We start from the raw sequence: 18,992 nt of genomic DNA on the forward strand, positions 1-18,992 counted from the left end.
AACCCTAAACAAATAGGAAGAGAAATGGTGTCCTAACTGTCTTATAATGTACAAGTATATCTGTCTGAAATGGAAATGATGCTTCATGTTATTATGCAAAACTGCTATTTCATTTTCTATATTCCTCTCCTTCTTAATTTAAAATTTTATTTGTATCCCTTTCTACTTTCTAATTGTACTTCTTGGGCTGACAGTTATAAATATAGACCCCTTGGTGAATCACTTAACTATTACTAGATAAACCCTTAGTCACACAAAGATAAGAAAATATTTGAAATTACCAACTTCAGGGATTCTGTTAAATTTTAGCTAAGACCTGGCTCCCTTCATGTGGGGTTTGAATGGGGAGTTAGAGGCATTAAAATGACAAAACAAATCAATGGTTTTATTCTCCCACTTTCTAGAAGTTTTTACTTAATGAATATTTACTGGTTTCCTATTATGTGTCCAACATTATTTGAGGACCCAGATGGTCATCTCTACTAGCTCCTGCTAATCAACCAAGCCCTTTAAAAAATGGCTGATTTCTTCTATAGTTCTGCTTTGGTTCCTCAATTTCTCAGTAGATATAGATTTCTCAGCTTTCTTACTGGATGAAATAATACTGTTCTTCTCTCTCACTATACATAATGAGTTTGTAATTTATAAATGTAAGAAAAATAATTAACATAAAAAGATTACTAATTGAAACATTTTTTTTTGTTTTTTCCATATATATATATACATATATATATATCCATTATATATACTTATTTATGCTTCTTTATTATATATTTAATGTTGTATTCTCAGGTCCTGGCTGTGTAGCTGAAGAAAAAGCTTCTTCTGCAGCAGGCAGCTTTTCTCATCCTTGCAACATACAACATTTAAACCATCATCCCTAGCAAGGAGAAGTGGGACTATTTCCCCAAACCAAGGTTGTAATGGGTTTTATTTCTCTTCTGAAGATAGAATAGTTTAGAAAGAGATAGATACCTTTTTCCAGAAAAAAGTCTCACTGACCTTTGAACAGTAGCTCCACTACTGTCTAGAAACATTAGCAACATGTTTATTTAAGAAAGTCACAGCAAAGACTCCTAGTTATTATAATAACTTCCCATTGTACAACCTCTTCTCCCTACCATTTCCTGTGGTTTTGTTGTTAGATTTCAGAAAAAGAAATAATTTGAGAAAAACTACTATTTCAACTTAAGATTGTAGGAACTCAGACTCATTCCGTGAGGAGAAAATGCCTTTTTAGAACAGAAAGGAAGAAATTGGACTGATTTTTAAAGGTTCCTGACCCATATTAAGGAACATGCTTCCCTAATGGGGTCAGGTTAATGCCAGTTGTCTCCTTGGGCTCCTTGCATTTCTGGACTCCTAAGGTTGCAAGTGAATGACTATGGCTAAAAACGCGACTCAGAAGTGGTGGCCAAAATTCCTTGAATCTGTTCTCTCTGGCAGGTGGTCAAGGTATTGAAAGGGCTGGGCCTAGACATCAGGAGAACTTGGGCCAAAACCTTGAAGGAGTCTTAGCATGGAAAAGCTGACACTTGGCCTGGAAATCAAATCTCAGGCACATGTGGCAATGTGGTTGCTGTTTTACAAGAATGCTCAGGAAAAAGTCTCAGAAGCTGCCAGGCCTGGGTCATATGCGTCCTGACCTGGCTCAGCCATTGGTTACAGGGAAGAGAGCACTGAGTTCTCTGCCTCTAAGTGCTTAGTGTTCTCCTCTGGCTGAATGTACCCTACCCCAGTCCCTCTGCTGCTCACCCCTGCACTGCTGAGTCCCTTCAGTGCAGGGGTTCAGTTTGTGCCATTAATCCCCTTTTGTACATAGTTGTGAAGTCCAGGGACTTCTCAACGTAATGCTTCTAGGTACAACGAATAAAAAGTACAATTATAAAGGAAACAAATTTTATTAAAATTGAGTTATCAAAACATTTTTAATTTATGAGAAAGAAACATAACAGAAAATTTATGGGAAATAAACATATGTATACTTTTTTATTAATTCATTAAAAATGAGACAGTTAATTTCATATCAAGTAACTGGTATAATTTTAAAGTAATGACAAGTGTAAAAAAGTTTTCAAAATTTGAGGTAATTAACATGCAATTTAAAAACATTTTATTTGACCTGTGGTGACACAATGGATAGAGCATCGACCTGGAATGCTGAGGTCGCCGGTTCAATACCCTGCACTTGCCTGGTCTAAGGCACATATGGGAGTTGAAGCTTCCTGCTCCTCCCCCCTTTCCCTTTCTCTCTCTCTCTCTTTCTCTCTCTCTCTCTCTCTCCTTTCAAAATGAATAAATAAATTTTTTTTTTTTTAAAAGAACCATTTCGCCTGACCTGTGGTGGCACAGTGGATAAAGCGTTGACCTGGAACACTGAGGTCACCAGTTCAAAACCCTGGCCTTGCCTGGCCAAAGCATATATGGGAGTTGATGCTTCCTGCTCCTCCTCTCTCTCTCTCTCTCTCTCTCTCTCTCTCTCATTCTAACTCTCTCTCCTCTCTAAAATGAATAAATAAATAAATAAATAAAAATTTAAAAACATTTTATTTAAGTTGATGGCCAGATGCACAGGTACTCTTAATACCACTTATGTTTGCTTCCTATATACAAAATTGAAGCATATGGTACATTTCAGTTAGAGGATACTAAAAAACAAAATGTGTTTCCCCCACCAAGCTCATGGTACCCCTGTTTGAAAACCATGTTCTAGTGCTTTTTTTCTATGTGCCTCATTAATAATCATGTGTCACTTGTTTCATGAATTCTGAAATTTTATACAGTTTGGTATGTCTGCTTCACCATAACATTGTTATTTGACAAAGGATAAAAAAAAAGATCAAAACATTTGAGGCTCTTCTATGTGTTGAAAACTTTACAAACATTCATTTAATTTCATCTTAACAACCTGTCAAAGTAGAGATGGTTTATATAGATGAGGAAACTGAGCTTTAGCGGACTGGGGGTAGGTTAGCCAAAGCTGCAGATGGTAAGCATCAGAATCAGAATTTGAACTAAGAGCTCTACACTGTTATTCTTCCTCCTCAAGTTTACATGGTTTCCCTGGTTGAATGAGATGCACTTAAGGTAGGTCAATGAAAGAATAATTAAAGACTTACTGCAGAAGGAACATTATATACATCATAGCATAATGGTTAACAACACAGTCTCTAAAGACAGATTACCTTAGTTCAAATACCAGTTTGGGAATTTACTGTGTTACTTTAGGCAGGTTATGTAACCTTTGTGAATCTTAATTTCCTTCGTACTAAGTATCTTATCAGACTATTGTGAAGATGTCATAAATTAATTCAGATAAATGTTTACTATTATTATTTGAAAAAATACCTAAAAATATCTGTTATTTTATAGCCATACCTTATGTTCTTTTTATACTCTTCTCTTGTCAATCTTGTCCTGTCAACAGAATGGTGATTATCCTAGGAAATGAGGGTAATGGGTAGGTGATAAAAAGTGTCAAATATATGATGATGAAAGAAAATATGACTTTGGGTGGTAAATACAGAATGTAATATACAGATGATATATTAAATACACTTGAAACTCATATAATTATATTAATCAATGTTACCCTAACCCTAATTAATTTAATAATATAAAAATGTCTTGTCTCATCTGTCCATTCTCCATAATAACGTCAGGCTGGTATATCTAATTTTAAATCTGATTGTGTCTTTTACTGCTAAAATGATTAAATGTTTAATGGCTCCCCAACCCCTTCAAAAGGAACACTAAATTTTATTTATTTTTCATTTAGTGAAAGGAGGGGAGGCAGAGACAGACTCCCACATGTGCCCTAACTAGTATCCACCTGACAAACCCACTAGGGGCTGATGTTCTGCTCATCTGGGGCCCTTGCTATGTTGCAACTGGAGCCAATATTTAGCACCCGAGTTGGAGGCCATGGAGTCATCCTCTGCACCTGGGGCCAACTCACTCCAACTTAGCCATAGCTGCAGGAAGGGAGGAGAAGAGAGAGATAGAGAGAGAAGCAAGAGGGGGAGGGGTGGAGAACCAAATGATCACTTTGCCTGTTTTCCCTGGCTGGGAATCAAACTCAAGACATCCACACATCAGGCTGGTGCTCTACCACTGAGCCAACCAGCCAGGGCCAGAAATATAAATTCTAAAAGGTCTATTATGATCTGGCTTTTCCATTCACCTTCCTCTCAAAATAGTCTTTTGTATTCTAAACATACCAAAATATTGAAATTTCCTGAGTATCTCAGACTCTCAGTTGCAAACAATTCTGAATATAGTAACCATTCCATTCTTCCTTGCTAAAGAACCCTAACTGTATTTATTGGTCATATTAAAAATAAATATTTTGAGAATGTTGGGCCCCTCCTGAGTTCTTGAAAATAAATGTTAATTGTTTTAAGAAATAGAGGTCAAAGGAACTCGCAAAAAGACCCGGCACACATATTCTGCACAGAAACCACTTCTATACAAGCTCACTTTTTCAAGATTTGGAGACATGGATATTTCATTTAATTCATAGAAACAAACTCAGGGATTCAAAATGAGAAGGCAGAAGAAGAATGTGTTTCAAATGAAGGAACAAAGAAATACCATCAAGAAATCTCAACGAAGCCTGACTTGTGGTGGCACAGTTAATAGAATGTTGACCTGGAACACTAAGGTCTCAATTTCAAGACCCAGAGGTCTCTAGCTTGAGCACCAGTTCATCTGGCTTGAACACAGGTTCACTAGTTTGAGCGTAGGGTCATCAGTTTAAGTATGATATCATGGACATTGTCCTATGGTTGCTGGCATGAGCCCAAAGGTTGTTGGATTGAAGCCCAAGGTTGCTGACTTAAGTAAGCAGTCACTGGCTCAGCTAGAGTCCCCGAGGTCAAGGCACATATAAGAAGGCACGTATGTCAATGAACAACTAAAGTGACACAACTAATATTGATTCTTCTCATCTCTCTCCCTTCTTGTTTCTCTGTTTGTACATCTCTCTCTCTTGTATGCACATACATGCCAAAGAAAAAATTCTCTTTTAAAAAAACAAAAAAAAATTTAATGAAAGGAATAAAAATAGTTTTCTTGATAAAGGATTCCAACTAACAGTCATAAGAATACTTACCAAACTTAAAAATGGAATAGAGGAACTCAGAGAGAAATTCCACAGAGTTAAAATATATAATAAATAACCAAGCAGAGTTGAAGAATACAAAAACTGAAATGAAAAGTACACTGGAAGGAATTAACAGTTAGATAATATAGAAAAATGGATTAGTAACCTGGAAGACAAAATAGTAGAAACCATCCAGCAGAACCGGAAAAAAAAATTAAAATAGACAAAAAAAACCCCAGAGAAATAATAGTTTTATGGATTCCTGATACAGCATCAATCAAACTAAAATTTGCATTATAGGGATCTCAGAAGAGATATGAGGAAAGGGGGCAGAAAGTTTATTTGAAGAAATAGTGCCTGAAATCTCTTCTAACCTGAGAAGGGAAGGAGACAGTCATATACAGGAACTATAGAGAGTTTCAAACAAGATAAAATTAAGGAGGCCTGCAATAAGACATATTGTAATTAAAATGGCAAAATTTAAAGAAAAAAAGACAATCTTGAAGGCAGCAAGAGGAAAACAAATAGTTGCACACAAAAATACTCCAATAAGACTAATGTTTCTTCTCAGCAGAAACATTACAGGCCAGAAGGGAGTGACAGAGTATATTTTAAGTGCTGAAAGAAGGAAACCTATAATCTAAAATACTTTACCCAACAAGGTTATCATTCAGAATTTTGATAAAGGGGTTTCCAAACAAGCAAAAATTAGAGTTTATTACCACTACACTAGCTTTACAATAAATGTTGAAGTATCTTCTTCAAGCAGAAAAATTAAAAAAAAAGGTATTACCAGAAATAAGAAAATGTATGAAAGAAAAACAATCTTATTGGTAAAGGTAAATATCTAATGAACACAGCAAGTTACCCACTTAATCTACTATGAAGACTAAAAAGACAAAAGAGATAAAATTAACTATAACTACAATAAGTAGTTCAGGAATACACAAAACAAAAAGACCTAAAATATGAGGTAAAAAATATAAAGCATGAAGGTGAGAGTAACAATGTAGTGGTTTAGAATGCATTTGAAATTAAATGCTCATTAGCTCAAAATAAACTGCTTTAGATATAGATTCATACACAAAAAACACAACTCAAAATACAGAAATAAAGAGAAAGGAATGCAAACAAAATACTTAAAAAAAAACCCCAGCAAACCACAAAGGAAAAGGTCAAGAGAAGAACTATAAATATCCCCCCCAAAATAAACAAAGTAAAAAATAAAATGAAAATTATAAATAATAAAATGGCAACAACTACATACCTATCAGCAATAACTTTAAATGACTTTGGACAAAGTGCTCTCATCAAAACACATAGGGTGGCCCTGGCCGGTTGGCTCAGTGGTAGAGCGTCGGCCTTGCGTGCAGAAGTCCCGGGTTCGATTCCCGGCCAGGGCATACAGGAGAAGTGCCCATTTGCTTCTCCAACCCTCCCCCTCTCCTTCCTCTCTGTCTCTCTCTTCCCCTCCCACAGCCAAGGCTCCATTGGAGCAAAGATGGCCCGGGCGCTGGTGATGGCTCCTTGGCCTCTGCCCCAGGCGCTAGAGTGGCTCTGATCGCAACTGAGCGACGCCCAGGAGGGGCAGAGCATCGCCTCCTGGTGGGCAGAGCATCGCCCCCTGGTGGGCGTGCTGGGTGGATCCCGGTCGGGCGCATGCAGGAGTCTGTCTGTCTCTCCCCGTTTCCAGCTTCAGAAAAAATACAAAAAAAAACCAAAAAAAAAAAACCACATAGGGTAGCTGAATAAATAAAAAAACAATGCTCATCTATGTGGCGTCTACAAGAGAATTTTTTCAGATTAAAAGACACACATAGACTGAAAGTGAAGGCATAAAAAATATATTTCATGTGAATAGAAATTAGAAGAAAGTTGGTGCTGGCCTGTTGGCTCAGCAATAGAGTGTTGGAATAGCATTGAGTTTGATTCCTGGTCAGAGCACACAGAAGAAGCAATCATCTGCTTCTCCCCCTCTCCCACCTCTATTCCCCCTGAAGGCATGGCTCAAATGAGCAAGCTGACCCCAGCCATGGCTCAAATGAGCAAGCTGACCCCAGACGCTGAGGACAGCTCCATGGCCTCTCCCAGGCGCTACAATAGCTCAGTTGCTGAGCAGTGGAGCAGCGGCCCTAGATGGGCAGAACAATCAGCCTCAGACAGGAGTTTCTGGTGGATCCTAGTTGGGGCACAAGAAGAATTCTTTCTTTCCACCTCCCCTTTTCTCACTTGATAAAGAAAAAATAAAGTTGGTGTATCAATACTCATATCAAACAAAATAGACTTAAAAATAAAAACAGTAAACAGAAATAAAAAAGATGTAACATAATGATAAAAGGACCAATCAAGGAAGAGAATAAAAACAATTGTAAATATTTATATACCCAACATAAGAGAACTTAATATATGTAAAATATATATTGACATATATAAAAGGAGAAAATGATAGTATTATAATAATAGTAGGAGACTTTAGTACTATACTTATCAATTGATATACAGAAAGAAAATTAATACAGAAGTGATGGCTTTAAATCTCATATTAAACTAGACTGTCATCATAGATATTTAGTGAACATTTCATCCCCAAATTGTAGAGTACACATTTTTTTCAAGTGAACCTGGAACATTCTCCAGGATAGATCACATATTTTGCCTCAAAATGAGACAATAAATTCAACAATATTGAAGTCATATCAAGCATCTTTCTGGACACTGTGGATTGAAACTGGACATCAAGTACAAGAAGAAAACTGGAAGAACACAAACACTAGGGGATTAAACGAAGTGCTGATAAACAACAACCAATGGATCAAATAGGAAATCAAAGAGAATATCAAAAAATACCTTGAGACAAATGAAAATAGAAACAAAACTTTCCAAAATCTATAGGATGTAGCAAAAAAGAGTTCTGAGAAAAGTTCATAGCTATTTAGACCTACCTCAAGAAACAACAAAAACCCCCACCCCAGACAACATAACTTTATACCTTGAGAAACTGGGAAAAAGGAAAAAACAAGGCCAGAAGTAAGCAGAAGGAAAGAAGTAATACAGATTACTGCAGAAATAAAGTAAAGACAAAAAATAAATAAAAAAGATCAATGAAATTTAAGAGCTGGTTCTTTGAGCCTGATGTATGGTGGCACAGTGGATAAAGCATTAACCTGGAATGTCGACAACACCAGTTCAAAACCCCGGGCTTGCCTGGTCAAGGCACATATGGCAGTTGATGCTTCCTGCTCCTACCCACTTCTCTCTCTCCCCCTCTCTCTAAAATAAATAATAAAAAAAGAGCTAGTTATTTGAAAAAAATAAACAAAATTGCCAAACCATTAACCAAACTAAGAAAGGAAGGAAGAGAGCCCAAATAAAATAAAAATCATAAATAAAAGAGATGTTACAACTGACACCATAGAAATACAAAAGATAATTTAAAAACACTATAAACAATTATATGTCAACAAATTGTACAACCTAAAAAAAAGGGATAAGTTCCAGTAACATATAAGCTCCTCAAAAAATTAAAAATGGAACTTCCTTTTGACTCAAAGATCTCATTTCTGGGAATATATCTTAATAATCCCAAATACTAGCCCTGTAGTTGGCTCAGTCGTAGAGCGCTGACCTGGCGTGTGGAAGTTCTGGGTTTGATTCCTGGCCAGGTCACACAAAAAGAAGCGCCCATCTGCTTCTCCACCCTTCCCCCTCTCCTTTCTCTCTACCTTTTTCTTCCCCTCCTGCAGCCAAGGCTCCATGGGAGCAAAGTTGGCCCTGGCACTGAGGATGGCTCCATGGCCTCCACCTCAGGTGCTAGAATGGCTTCGGGTGCAACAGAGCAATGCCCCAGATGGGCAAAGCATCACCACCTCGTGGACTTGCGGGGTGGATCCTGGTGGGGCGCATGTGGAAGTCTGTCTCTGCCTTCCTGTTTCTCACTTCAGAAAAAAAAAAGATCTCTAATACTAATTTGAAAGAATATGTGCATTCTTATGTTCATTGCAGCATTATTTACAATAACCAAAGTCTGGACACAGCCCAACTGCCCATCAGATAATAAGTAGATTAAAAAAAACTGCAGTGCATTTACAAAATGTAATACTATGCAGCCATAAAATAAAGGATATCTTAACTTTTCTGATAGCATGAAACTCATTATGTTTTAAAAATGGCTGCTTTTGACTAATCATTGATAGTAATCATGTGATACTAATTAGGCCAAAAATACTGAGAGAAAGTCTGTTGGGGGTTCTTGGGATCCAAGACAAGACTGTTCCTATACTTATTTCCAGAGTTTGATGTCTCAAGGTGTGATGCCTAGAGCTTCTATAGTCAACTGTAGTCATGAGTGCTATCTTGAGAATGGCAGAACAGAAAGTTAATATTTATTTTTAATGATTTTATGGAACCTTTGAATTAACCTACTCTACCATTCATGCAGACATTTTATATGAGATGATAACTGACTTTGTATTTAAAATACACTTGGTTTTCTCTTTTTTGCTCCTGAAAATCTGATATGTTCTCTAACCTAGTGTTCTTTGCACTTATTGTTTTCTTTACCTAGAGTTGCACTTCCTCTTTACCTCATAATTTTCTGCATATATAAGTACTGAATTTCCCACCCACCCTTATTGCTGGTGGCAGTTATATGATACAGCTTGATTTATCAAATAAGATTTAGAACTAGTTAAGAGTTTTGAACAGCCACCGTTTTCTTGACAAAAAAACAGAGCTGACTGTCCTGAACCTTCCTTCTTTCTTCTTCTTTCCCTGATTATGGAAATATTATTTGAAGGCTGTAGTTGCCTGGTGACTTCAATATGAGATGCTTTTAAGAAATGCCTAAGTAATTTTAGAGACATCATCACATTAACATTACTGAGCTGTAGACACAATATTAATAATTGCCTCGCTCTTGACTTCTAGTTAAGTGAGCATGAAAAAACCGTGTTTATTTAAGATGCTAGGAGTCAGGTTTTTTATTATTCATAGTCAAATGTATTCTTTCTTTCTTTATTTATTTGTTGTGACAGAGAAAGAGAGAGGGACAGATAGGGACAGAGGGATAGGAAGAGAGAGATGAGAAGCATCAATTCTTGTTGCGGCATCTTAGTTGCTCATTGATTCCTTTCTCATATGTGCCTTGACTGGCAGGTTACAACAGACCGAGTGACCCCTTGCTCAAACCAGTGACCTTAGGCTCAAGCTAGTGAGCCTTGTTCAAAACAGATGAACGCACGCTCAAGCCGGCGACCTTGGGCTTTTAAACCTGGGTCATCTGTGTCCCAGTTCGATGCTCTATCCCCTGCACCATCATCTGGTCAGGCTCAAAAGTATTCTTTACCTATATAAAGGTATTCAGTATATTACAATGCATCAATTTTGCTCACTAGTAAGGAATGGTCTCTCAAGAGAATTATACCTTTAAGATAAGGTAGGTCATGGTAGGTTTATTATCCAATTGTAACAACTAGGAAAAATTAGGTAAATTACACAAAGTATATTTTAAAAGCATTACAGATCTGTGAAAGCTATGATAAATAAAAAAACTAAAATTTTAGAAAATGGAGAATGGCTCAGAGTTGAAATGACAATTATAAGCCACCTTTTTTTTTGCTTGAAGACATTTGTTGATAATGTCTACAAACTGAGAGTCAGGGCCTCTTCTAGAAGAAAAAGCTCACAGTGCTTCTTTGGTCGTTCAGTAACAAATTGAAATCTTGAAGTTTTTTCACATAGGCCATAGAAGATGAAAATGATTAGTGGCCCAGAAGTTAGGTTAATAAAATATACCCAAACTAACACACAGGAAAAATATCACATGAAAAACCAGTGGAAGATTCTTAAGTACCATTAACTATAAATGGCATTACAGAATGAGAGAGAGAATTCAGAAGTAATAGCTAAGCATTTTCTAAAACTAAAGAAAGACATAAATCCACAGATTCAAAAAACTCATTGAACTTCATATAGTATAAACTCTTAGAAAACCACACATCATCACATGATTATCACACTTCTAAAATTAAAGACAAAACAATTTTAAAAGTATCATAAAATAAATAAAACAAATTAAATAAAAAAAAACAGAACTTATTTATATCTGATTTCTCAAGAAAATGATAAAAGCCAGAAAAAATGGAATAATTTATTTAAAAGGCCAAACAGGGAGTGGGGAATAGAGGTATATTCTTCAAAGATAAAGATAAAATAAAAAAATATTTTTATTTAAAAATCAGAAAATAAATTAACAACCAGTAGATGTTCCTTACAAGAAATATTCAAGAAATTTCTTCAGGCAAAATTTAAGTACTTCAGGTGGATAAATGGGAGGGCAGGAATAAAAAAATAATACATAAAATATACATATATGTATATCAAATGTATATAAATAAGCAAATACTATATGTAATTATCTATGTGGGTATACAAGCAAGTATTAATATTGGCTGCAATAAACAGTTATTATGATGGCTTTTGAAGTTTCAAATAAGTATACAATTATAATATATAACAATGATAATAAAAAAGGAAGTAAAAAGGGGAAAATTAAGTTTGAAATGTTTAAGTGTATCTAAAAAGGGGATAAATATATAAATTTGTATTAGAATCTAACAAATCATGTCATAATCTCTAGAATAATGACTCAAAAAATAAGAAAAAGAGTATATAACACATCAGATAATAAAACTGGAATAATAATAATAATAATAATAATAAAATGACCAACAAGAGACAAGAAAAAAGTAAAGTAATATAAAAGAGATGGCCTAAATGGGGGTGGGGGAAGAGAAACTAGTAAGATGGTACAATATATACAAGCTCTACTATATTAGCATTACATTAAATATAAATACTGTAAGCAAAATGATAAGATTGTCAGACTGGATAAAAACAAAACTTTACAACATGCTGTTAACAAAGAATGGACTCTAAATATGAAGACAAGAAAATTTAAGAGGAAAAAAAGGGAATGAATATTTCATGCAAGAATTAACCAAATAAATTTGTGAATATATTACACTTATATCTGAAAATAAGGACTTAGAGGAAAGAAGCATTAATGAAGATAAACAGACATTTTTTAATGATAAGGGAAGCAATATGAAATGAAACAATCACACTTTTAAATCTGTGATCTATTCAATTACACATATTTAATATATATGAATCCATAAGTAACAGAAATAAAAGGATCCGTGAACAATTCTACAATTTTAAAAATCTGTGAAGGATGCAGGTATATACGTTGGTGGAATTCAAATAATTTAACAACCGCTTCTCTGCCCTAATGACCATTTTAAGTATAAAAATATATATACTGAAAGGTTGTTTATTGTTTCATGCATTTAATACTTAAATAAGAACAAGAAAGAGGTACACAAAAGTAGATTATGTTATAAGAAACAGTTTTAAAATATTAATAATACCTGACAAAAAACAATAAAACTGTTTAAGATATTTCTATATTGCTTCTTGATTGGGATCTTCAATTCCAAATTTTTTCACCTATGGACTGAGTGAACATTATTACGGACACATAGAATACACCATTGCACAGATGAACATTAAGAAAGAGTAAGGAATGTAAATTTTTAATTTCCACATTGGGCAGCTGCCCAGGCACACAGCTTAGAGAGAACCCTGATGACAAATGCTATTTTAACAATTGGTTTGCCAAACTCAACAAAAAATTAGGTATCAGTTCTGCCAAACAAGTGTGAACTGGCTAAATCCCCCCATTGGGTATGTATTGTAAGCTCTGAAGCAGGGAGGGGCATAATTTTTCTGTCAAAAGTCAGACAGAAATACTTTTTTGCAAGCCACATCTTTTCTGTGACAAGGATTAAATTCTGCTGTTATAGTGTGAAAGCAGCCATTGTCATAAATAAATAAGTAGGTGTGGTTTATTCCAATAAACAATTATCTTTAAAAACAGGTACTGGAATTAATTTGAGCTACAAGCTTTTGTTATTTGTCCTAAGGCAGCCACTTACATCAACTAAAACACACACACACTCACACACATAATATTTAAAAAGCCAATAGTAGAGATATAATAGAATCATGAAGAATCTTCAATTATCCAGAAGAAGGCAGAAAAGAAGATAAAAACACTTGTGACCCAAAACAAAATTAAATAGAACAAAATACAACTAGCTTCTTACTAATGAAAGTGACATTTTGATATCCCTTTTCATAATTCTGATGTTTCTCAATTACTTCTGATACTTAATAAGGAAAAAAAAGAAGTATTATTTATTGACTGCCTAAAGCACTAAAATTGTATACCTCTAAATTGAGCTCTACCCTACATTTTTACACACATAATACCAAACACACACCCTACTTACAGAAGCCACGGTATATACACAATAGTTTACAGAACATTTGGGGAAATGAAGAGAAGATTTTATATTACAGTTATTCAAAAACTTTAAATTGTATATTAGACATGCTCATTTGTACAAGTTCTCTGTCATTGTTCTCCTTCAAGGCACGGTGGCCTAGGTCTTGTAGGCTACATACTTCATTAAAGAACTGGGAATATTAAACAAATTCCAATAATTTTATATTTGAGGGGCTGGAAAACCAAAGGTCTGCAAGCCAAAGTTATCCAGACCTACCTTTTCTGTAGTGTTTTTTGCTATAACTGCATAGTTCAAATAGTTGTGACAAAAAGCGCATGATCTGAAAAACCAACTTTTATTATTTAGCCTTGACAAGACAGTTTGCTGACTTCTGATATATTTAAAGGTGTCAAAGTTTTCCAGAAGCACTGAGGATGAAAGGGAGTAAAGTTGATGAGAAAAAGGAACTATTCAGAGGAAAACTGAAGACCATGAATGTATTGGGGGGCATTATTGATTCTTGGTGAAGACTAGAGTCTGAGAACTTAAGTTTGGACGGAAGGCCATGGGTGGAGGACAGAAAAAGCCAATAGGGATATTGCTGGTCATGTGACACAAAAGCAACAATTTGGAGAGTGGAAAGGACTTTGCCATTAATCCTAAAGCTGCATGGGGAAGAAGGCTAAAGACTAAGTCAAAACCTTAGCAAAGCAGTTTCCCATAGCTTAGAAGACTAGGTCCAACGGAGGAATGGAATCTGTTAACAACTGGTGAAATTCTCAAGTCTTAGATTAATTAATATTTATTGATATTAACTATATTGATCAAAGCTTTATGCTATGAAAACTTGTTACCCTATACTAGGTAACAAGGGCACTCCAGGGACACTAAGAATGGAGATTCCAGGTTTGGGCCTCAGTGGAGGCTTATTGCTAGGGGACAGAGAAACAGGATTTCCAACAGTTAGTATCTCCCTTGATGGAGTAAATGACCAGCAAAGGAGAAAAATAGGGGGCAGGTATTGATAATGTTTTTATTTCATAGTCTGGGTATGTTCACTTTCTAAATATTCACTGAGTTGTACACTAGATTCATTAACTTTAGCGTATGTTTGTTTATTTCAATTAAATTGAAAAAAATAAGTCCTTCAGTTAACCATCTTCAACTTTTACAATCCATAAATTTTATTAATTTCCAAGATAAAATAGTTTATTCTTTTGCATACTTCACTTCTACTAATCCATGCCTTCAAAGTCTCACTTCAAGCTACATATTAATGTAATTTCTTAAATATGGATTTTTCCTTAAAAATAATTCTAACTTTTAGTTATGATAATGACTTATTTTCACCTCTCTTCAAAAGTAATGGCCATGTAGCATTCTGTATGGTTCAGAATTTCATTTAAAGGAGAACACAGACAGATTGAAACTTCAGAAAACGATAAGTGAGATGATAAGTATATGAAAATTATGTTGTATGTTGAACATTTTAAGGGAATGGGGATTTTTAAACTGAAAAATAACAGACTGGAGTCAAAGGGTAGTGAACCTTTACTTTCAAATCTGTAACATATTTTGTGGCACAGCAATCTGTTTTATTCTAAGAATTTTGAAGGTTGAACAATAACAAAAGGTTGACTCTTATGGGAAATGGGGGTTTTTTTTTGAATGCTCAATTATCTATTCATGAGAAAAAAGGTGTCTTCACTAATTCATTCTACAAACATTAATTGAATGATAAACATGTTACAGGTTCTGCTTCCAAGGGATGCATAGTTTAATGCTGAAGACAGGAATATACAACTATAAAATTGGGTGAAAATTCAAATCATAGAATCACAAGGTGATGTTAGGGATCAGATGAGAGAGGAATAGGTAAAGTAAGGAGATAAATTTCAAAACAGAACTCAGTCTTCTTACTCTTGGTTTTTCATACCAAAGTATATATGGAAATTGTCGGACAGATAAGTTATTTTTTGCTCACTCTTATTATTAAAGATAGCTGCTGCTCCAATGTGATACAGCTAATTGCTCTTCTTGCTTGGGAAGGGGCTTAGTTATGCTAATATTTTTGGGGTAGGGATTTTCATGCTGAAAAGTTTTAAAAGGAGGATCTAGGAGGCCATTTTGGAGATAGTGACCACATTCTTGTAGAGAGGAAGAGACCATGTTGTAGCAAGGCAGAGAGGCCACGTGGAGGAGGCAGACAAAATGGTGAAATAGTGAAGGAGAAGCCAGTTTGTGCAGGAGAAGGAGATGGGGAACAGAGGTGAATAAGACTGGTGAGGTGAGGACCTTTGATTCTAGGAAAACTCAGATGAGTCAATAGCTTTGGGAGCCCTGAATGGAAAGGGAAGTGGTTTCCCACTGTGTGTTTTTACTTGCTTGCCAAGTGAGAGTCTAGAATAAAGGAAATGGATTACCAGTTCTTGGCTCTGTTGATTCCTTACCGTCTGTCTGAATTAAATACGAATCTTACACAAGCCAGGTGGCTGTGATAGTGGCCACGGCTACTGGCCATACTTTAATGAACAGCATCACTATCCACTCAGTTACTCAAACTGAGTCGCTGAAAGCTCACCACAATCTCAATCATTCCCTCATTCTCAAACCCAAACCCAGCCAAGCTCTCAATTTTATCAATCTTGGCACAAAAGATTTCTCAAACAAATCTCTTCATTTCTGTTACCACAACTGAGTTTAGACTCTCACATCCTTTGCCTGAATAATCATGTAACACCCTAACTGTTCTCCTGTTACCAGCTCTGAACCGTTCAAATCTGACATCACACAGGTTTAAAGATTACTTTCCTGAAATAAAAGAATGGGTAATGCAAATGTGCTCTATAAAATCCTTCATAGACTCATGGCACATAGAGGAAACCTTACTCTATAGCATAGGATGAAAGGCTCTTCCTTCTTTGGCTCTTGCTCATACACCCAGCTCATCTCAGACCAGCTTCTCATTTATATGTGCCCTTCAGTCCAGTGGTCACTGGCTCATTTTAGTGACAATGTCACTCCGGAAGGTTGCACACATCCACATTTGTATTCACCATGTTTGCTTCTTATCTCATCCCTCTAGAAATACTCCTCACCCTCCATGCATCAGCCTTAACATCAGCATCAGTTATATGAAGCCTTCCCTGAACCCAACACTTGAAAGGTAACTTATTCATTTGTGCTACATTCTTTCTTCAGATCCTTAAGATATTCCAGTTTTGCCTCTTTTCTTGACAGACTGTGAGCTCCTGAGGTGCATGAACAAGGTTGTACAACATAACAGACTGAAATCAGGCTTTCTGGGTTTAAGTTCTCTTTCAATTTCCTATTAGTTGCATATCTTTACTTTCTTTGCTTCCCTGAGCCTTAGTTTCTTCATTTGCAAAGTGAAAGCAATGGTACATACCTCACAGGGTTGAAGTAAGAATCAAATGAGGATGATTCTGGAGAGATGATGTCAGAGTAATGCTGGTATGAGAGAGGTATTCCGATATTTCCCCTTGAAACAAACTGAACAGCTATAATGTAGCAAAGCAACCTCAGCTAGGTTTGCAGGCTTGCTTAAAATATCTGGGAACCAAATGGACTAAAGGTAGACAGGGTTGAGAAGGGAGGTGCATAAAATAAAATAAAATACACTCGCTTTTTGCTCTAGAGAGTGAAGAGGCCTGTACTGTCTGGGATTTTTCCTACAGGGGCTTCAAAGAGAAGAGAAGCTTGGAATGACTGTTTTTGTTTTTCTGCCTGGGCTATGGAGGTGTGAAAAACCAGGAGTGACTGAGGTTTTCTCTGATGTGGATACAGAGAGGAAAGAAGCCTATAGTGACTGGGTTTCCTTCTGTTGGGAGGAGCAGAGAGATTGAGGGGCCAAGGGGAAGATACTAAATCAAAGTGGCAGCAGAATAAGGAGTCATGGCTAGTGTTCTTACAGTCTTCCCACAGACTACAGTTCAGTACAGAGACATAGAAAACCAAACTGCACACTCCCTCCTCCCCACAGCCTCCCAGGTCTTGCCTTGCTCACCTTGTGGAATATGAAGAGTGGTAGAGACAGACCTCACAACTAACTTTCCACAGCCACTCTCTACCCTGAAGAACAGAGGTGCTCTCTACCATATCTCCTGGTCTGTTGAGATGTGGGGAAGAGTATTTGGAGTTATAAAGCCTTTACAACACACCCCACCCACCAACACAACTGCAGCCCCACATACATCATTGTGACAGTGGCATCTCAGCAGAGGTCAGCCTAGGAAATTCAGAGCTAGAAATTACAATACAGTGCCAACTACTGGAAAAAAAGAGTACCTCTCAAAACCAAAAAATATATCTTTTTTATTAAGTGAAAACCTGAGAGGCAAATAAGCTCCCACATGTGCCCCTCCCAGGACCCAATCAACAAGTCCCCTATTGGGCAATGTTCTGCCCATTTGGGGATGCTGCTCTGTTGCTTAGCAACTGAGCTATTTTAGTGCCTGAGACAAGGCCATGGAGCCAGCCTCAATCCCCAGGGCCTACTTTTTTGAACCATCCAAGCCATGGCAATGGGAGGGGAAGAGATAGACAAATAGAAAGAAGGGGGAGGAGTAGAAAAGCAAATGTTCTCTTCTCCTGTGTGCCCTGACTGGGAATCAAACCAAGGACTTCTACACGCCAAGCCAATGCTCTACTGTTGAGCCAACCAGCCAGGGCCCAAACTATTTTCTTTCTTTTACCTTTTTTTCTTATTTTTCTTTTTTCTCTTTTTCTATTTTGAATTTTATTTTCTTAAATGTTATATTTTGAATCTTATTTTATTGTGGGTGTTTAGTTTGTCTTAAATTTTATTTGGTTTCAGTCTTTGTTTTTTTGGGTTTTACTTCTTTACATGTTATTTTAAAATTTTTATATATTTTGTATTTTTTCAATTCTTTTTTATTATTAGTTGTTTCTTGTTAGAGTTCTTAGCAATATAACTCTTAAATGCCATTAAGGAAGAAGAAATTGAATATCATGGCATGGCTACACAAAAAAGAGAAGTAGTTCACAAAGAAAAAAATGTCCAGAAAGCATTCTCAATCAATAAAAAACTTGGAGTTAAATGAGATAAAATATAAAACTGAAGTTCTGAAAATACTCTATGAGATGTAAAAAAAGAAGCAAAAAAAAAACAACAAAAAACAAAAAAAGAAGCAAAAAAAACAAAAAGAATACTCATAAGCAATTTAATGAGCTAAAAAAAATTAATGAACAAAATGAGTACTTCACCATGAAGATTGAAACTTTTTTAAAAAAAGGAGAAAACAGAGATGGAAAACTCAATACAGGAATTTTAAAATGGGGTAACAAGTTTAGCTAATAGAACAGGTCAGATAGAAGAGAGAATCAGTGACAAGTAGGACAAGCAACAGGAGAGGCTACAGAGATAAGAAGAGAGACACTCATGAATTTTGAAAAATGATAGAGCTTTACAAGAATTGCCTGACTCCGTGAGAAAGAACAATATAAGAATAATGGGTATATCAGAAAAAGAAGAGGGAGAAGAAAACAGAGAGCCT

General features: G+C 35.9%; 1 non-coding gene across 1 annotated transcript; it reads left to right on the plus strand.

Moving 5' to 3' along the window:
* Positions 1 to 6,431: 6,431 nt before the first annotated feature.
* On the plus strand, positions 6,432 to 6,507 carry TRNAA-UGC (transfer RNA alanine (anticodon UGC)). Its single transcript has one exon. It is a non-coding gene; the product is annotated as a tRNA-Ala (tRNA).
* Positions 6,508 to 18,992: the final 12,485 nt, after the last annotated feature.

This window comes from Saccopteryx leptura, chromosome 3 (assembly GCF_036850995.1).
Source record: "Saccopteryx leptura isolate mSacLep1 chromosome 3, mSacLep1_pri_phased_curated, whole genome shotgun sequence".
Lineage (NCBI taxonomy): Eukaryota > Metazoa > Chordata > Mammalia > Chiroptera > Emballonuridae > Saccopteryx > Saccopteryx leptura.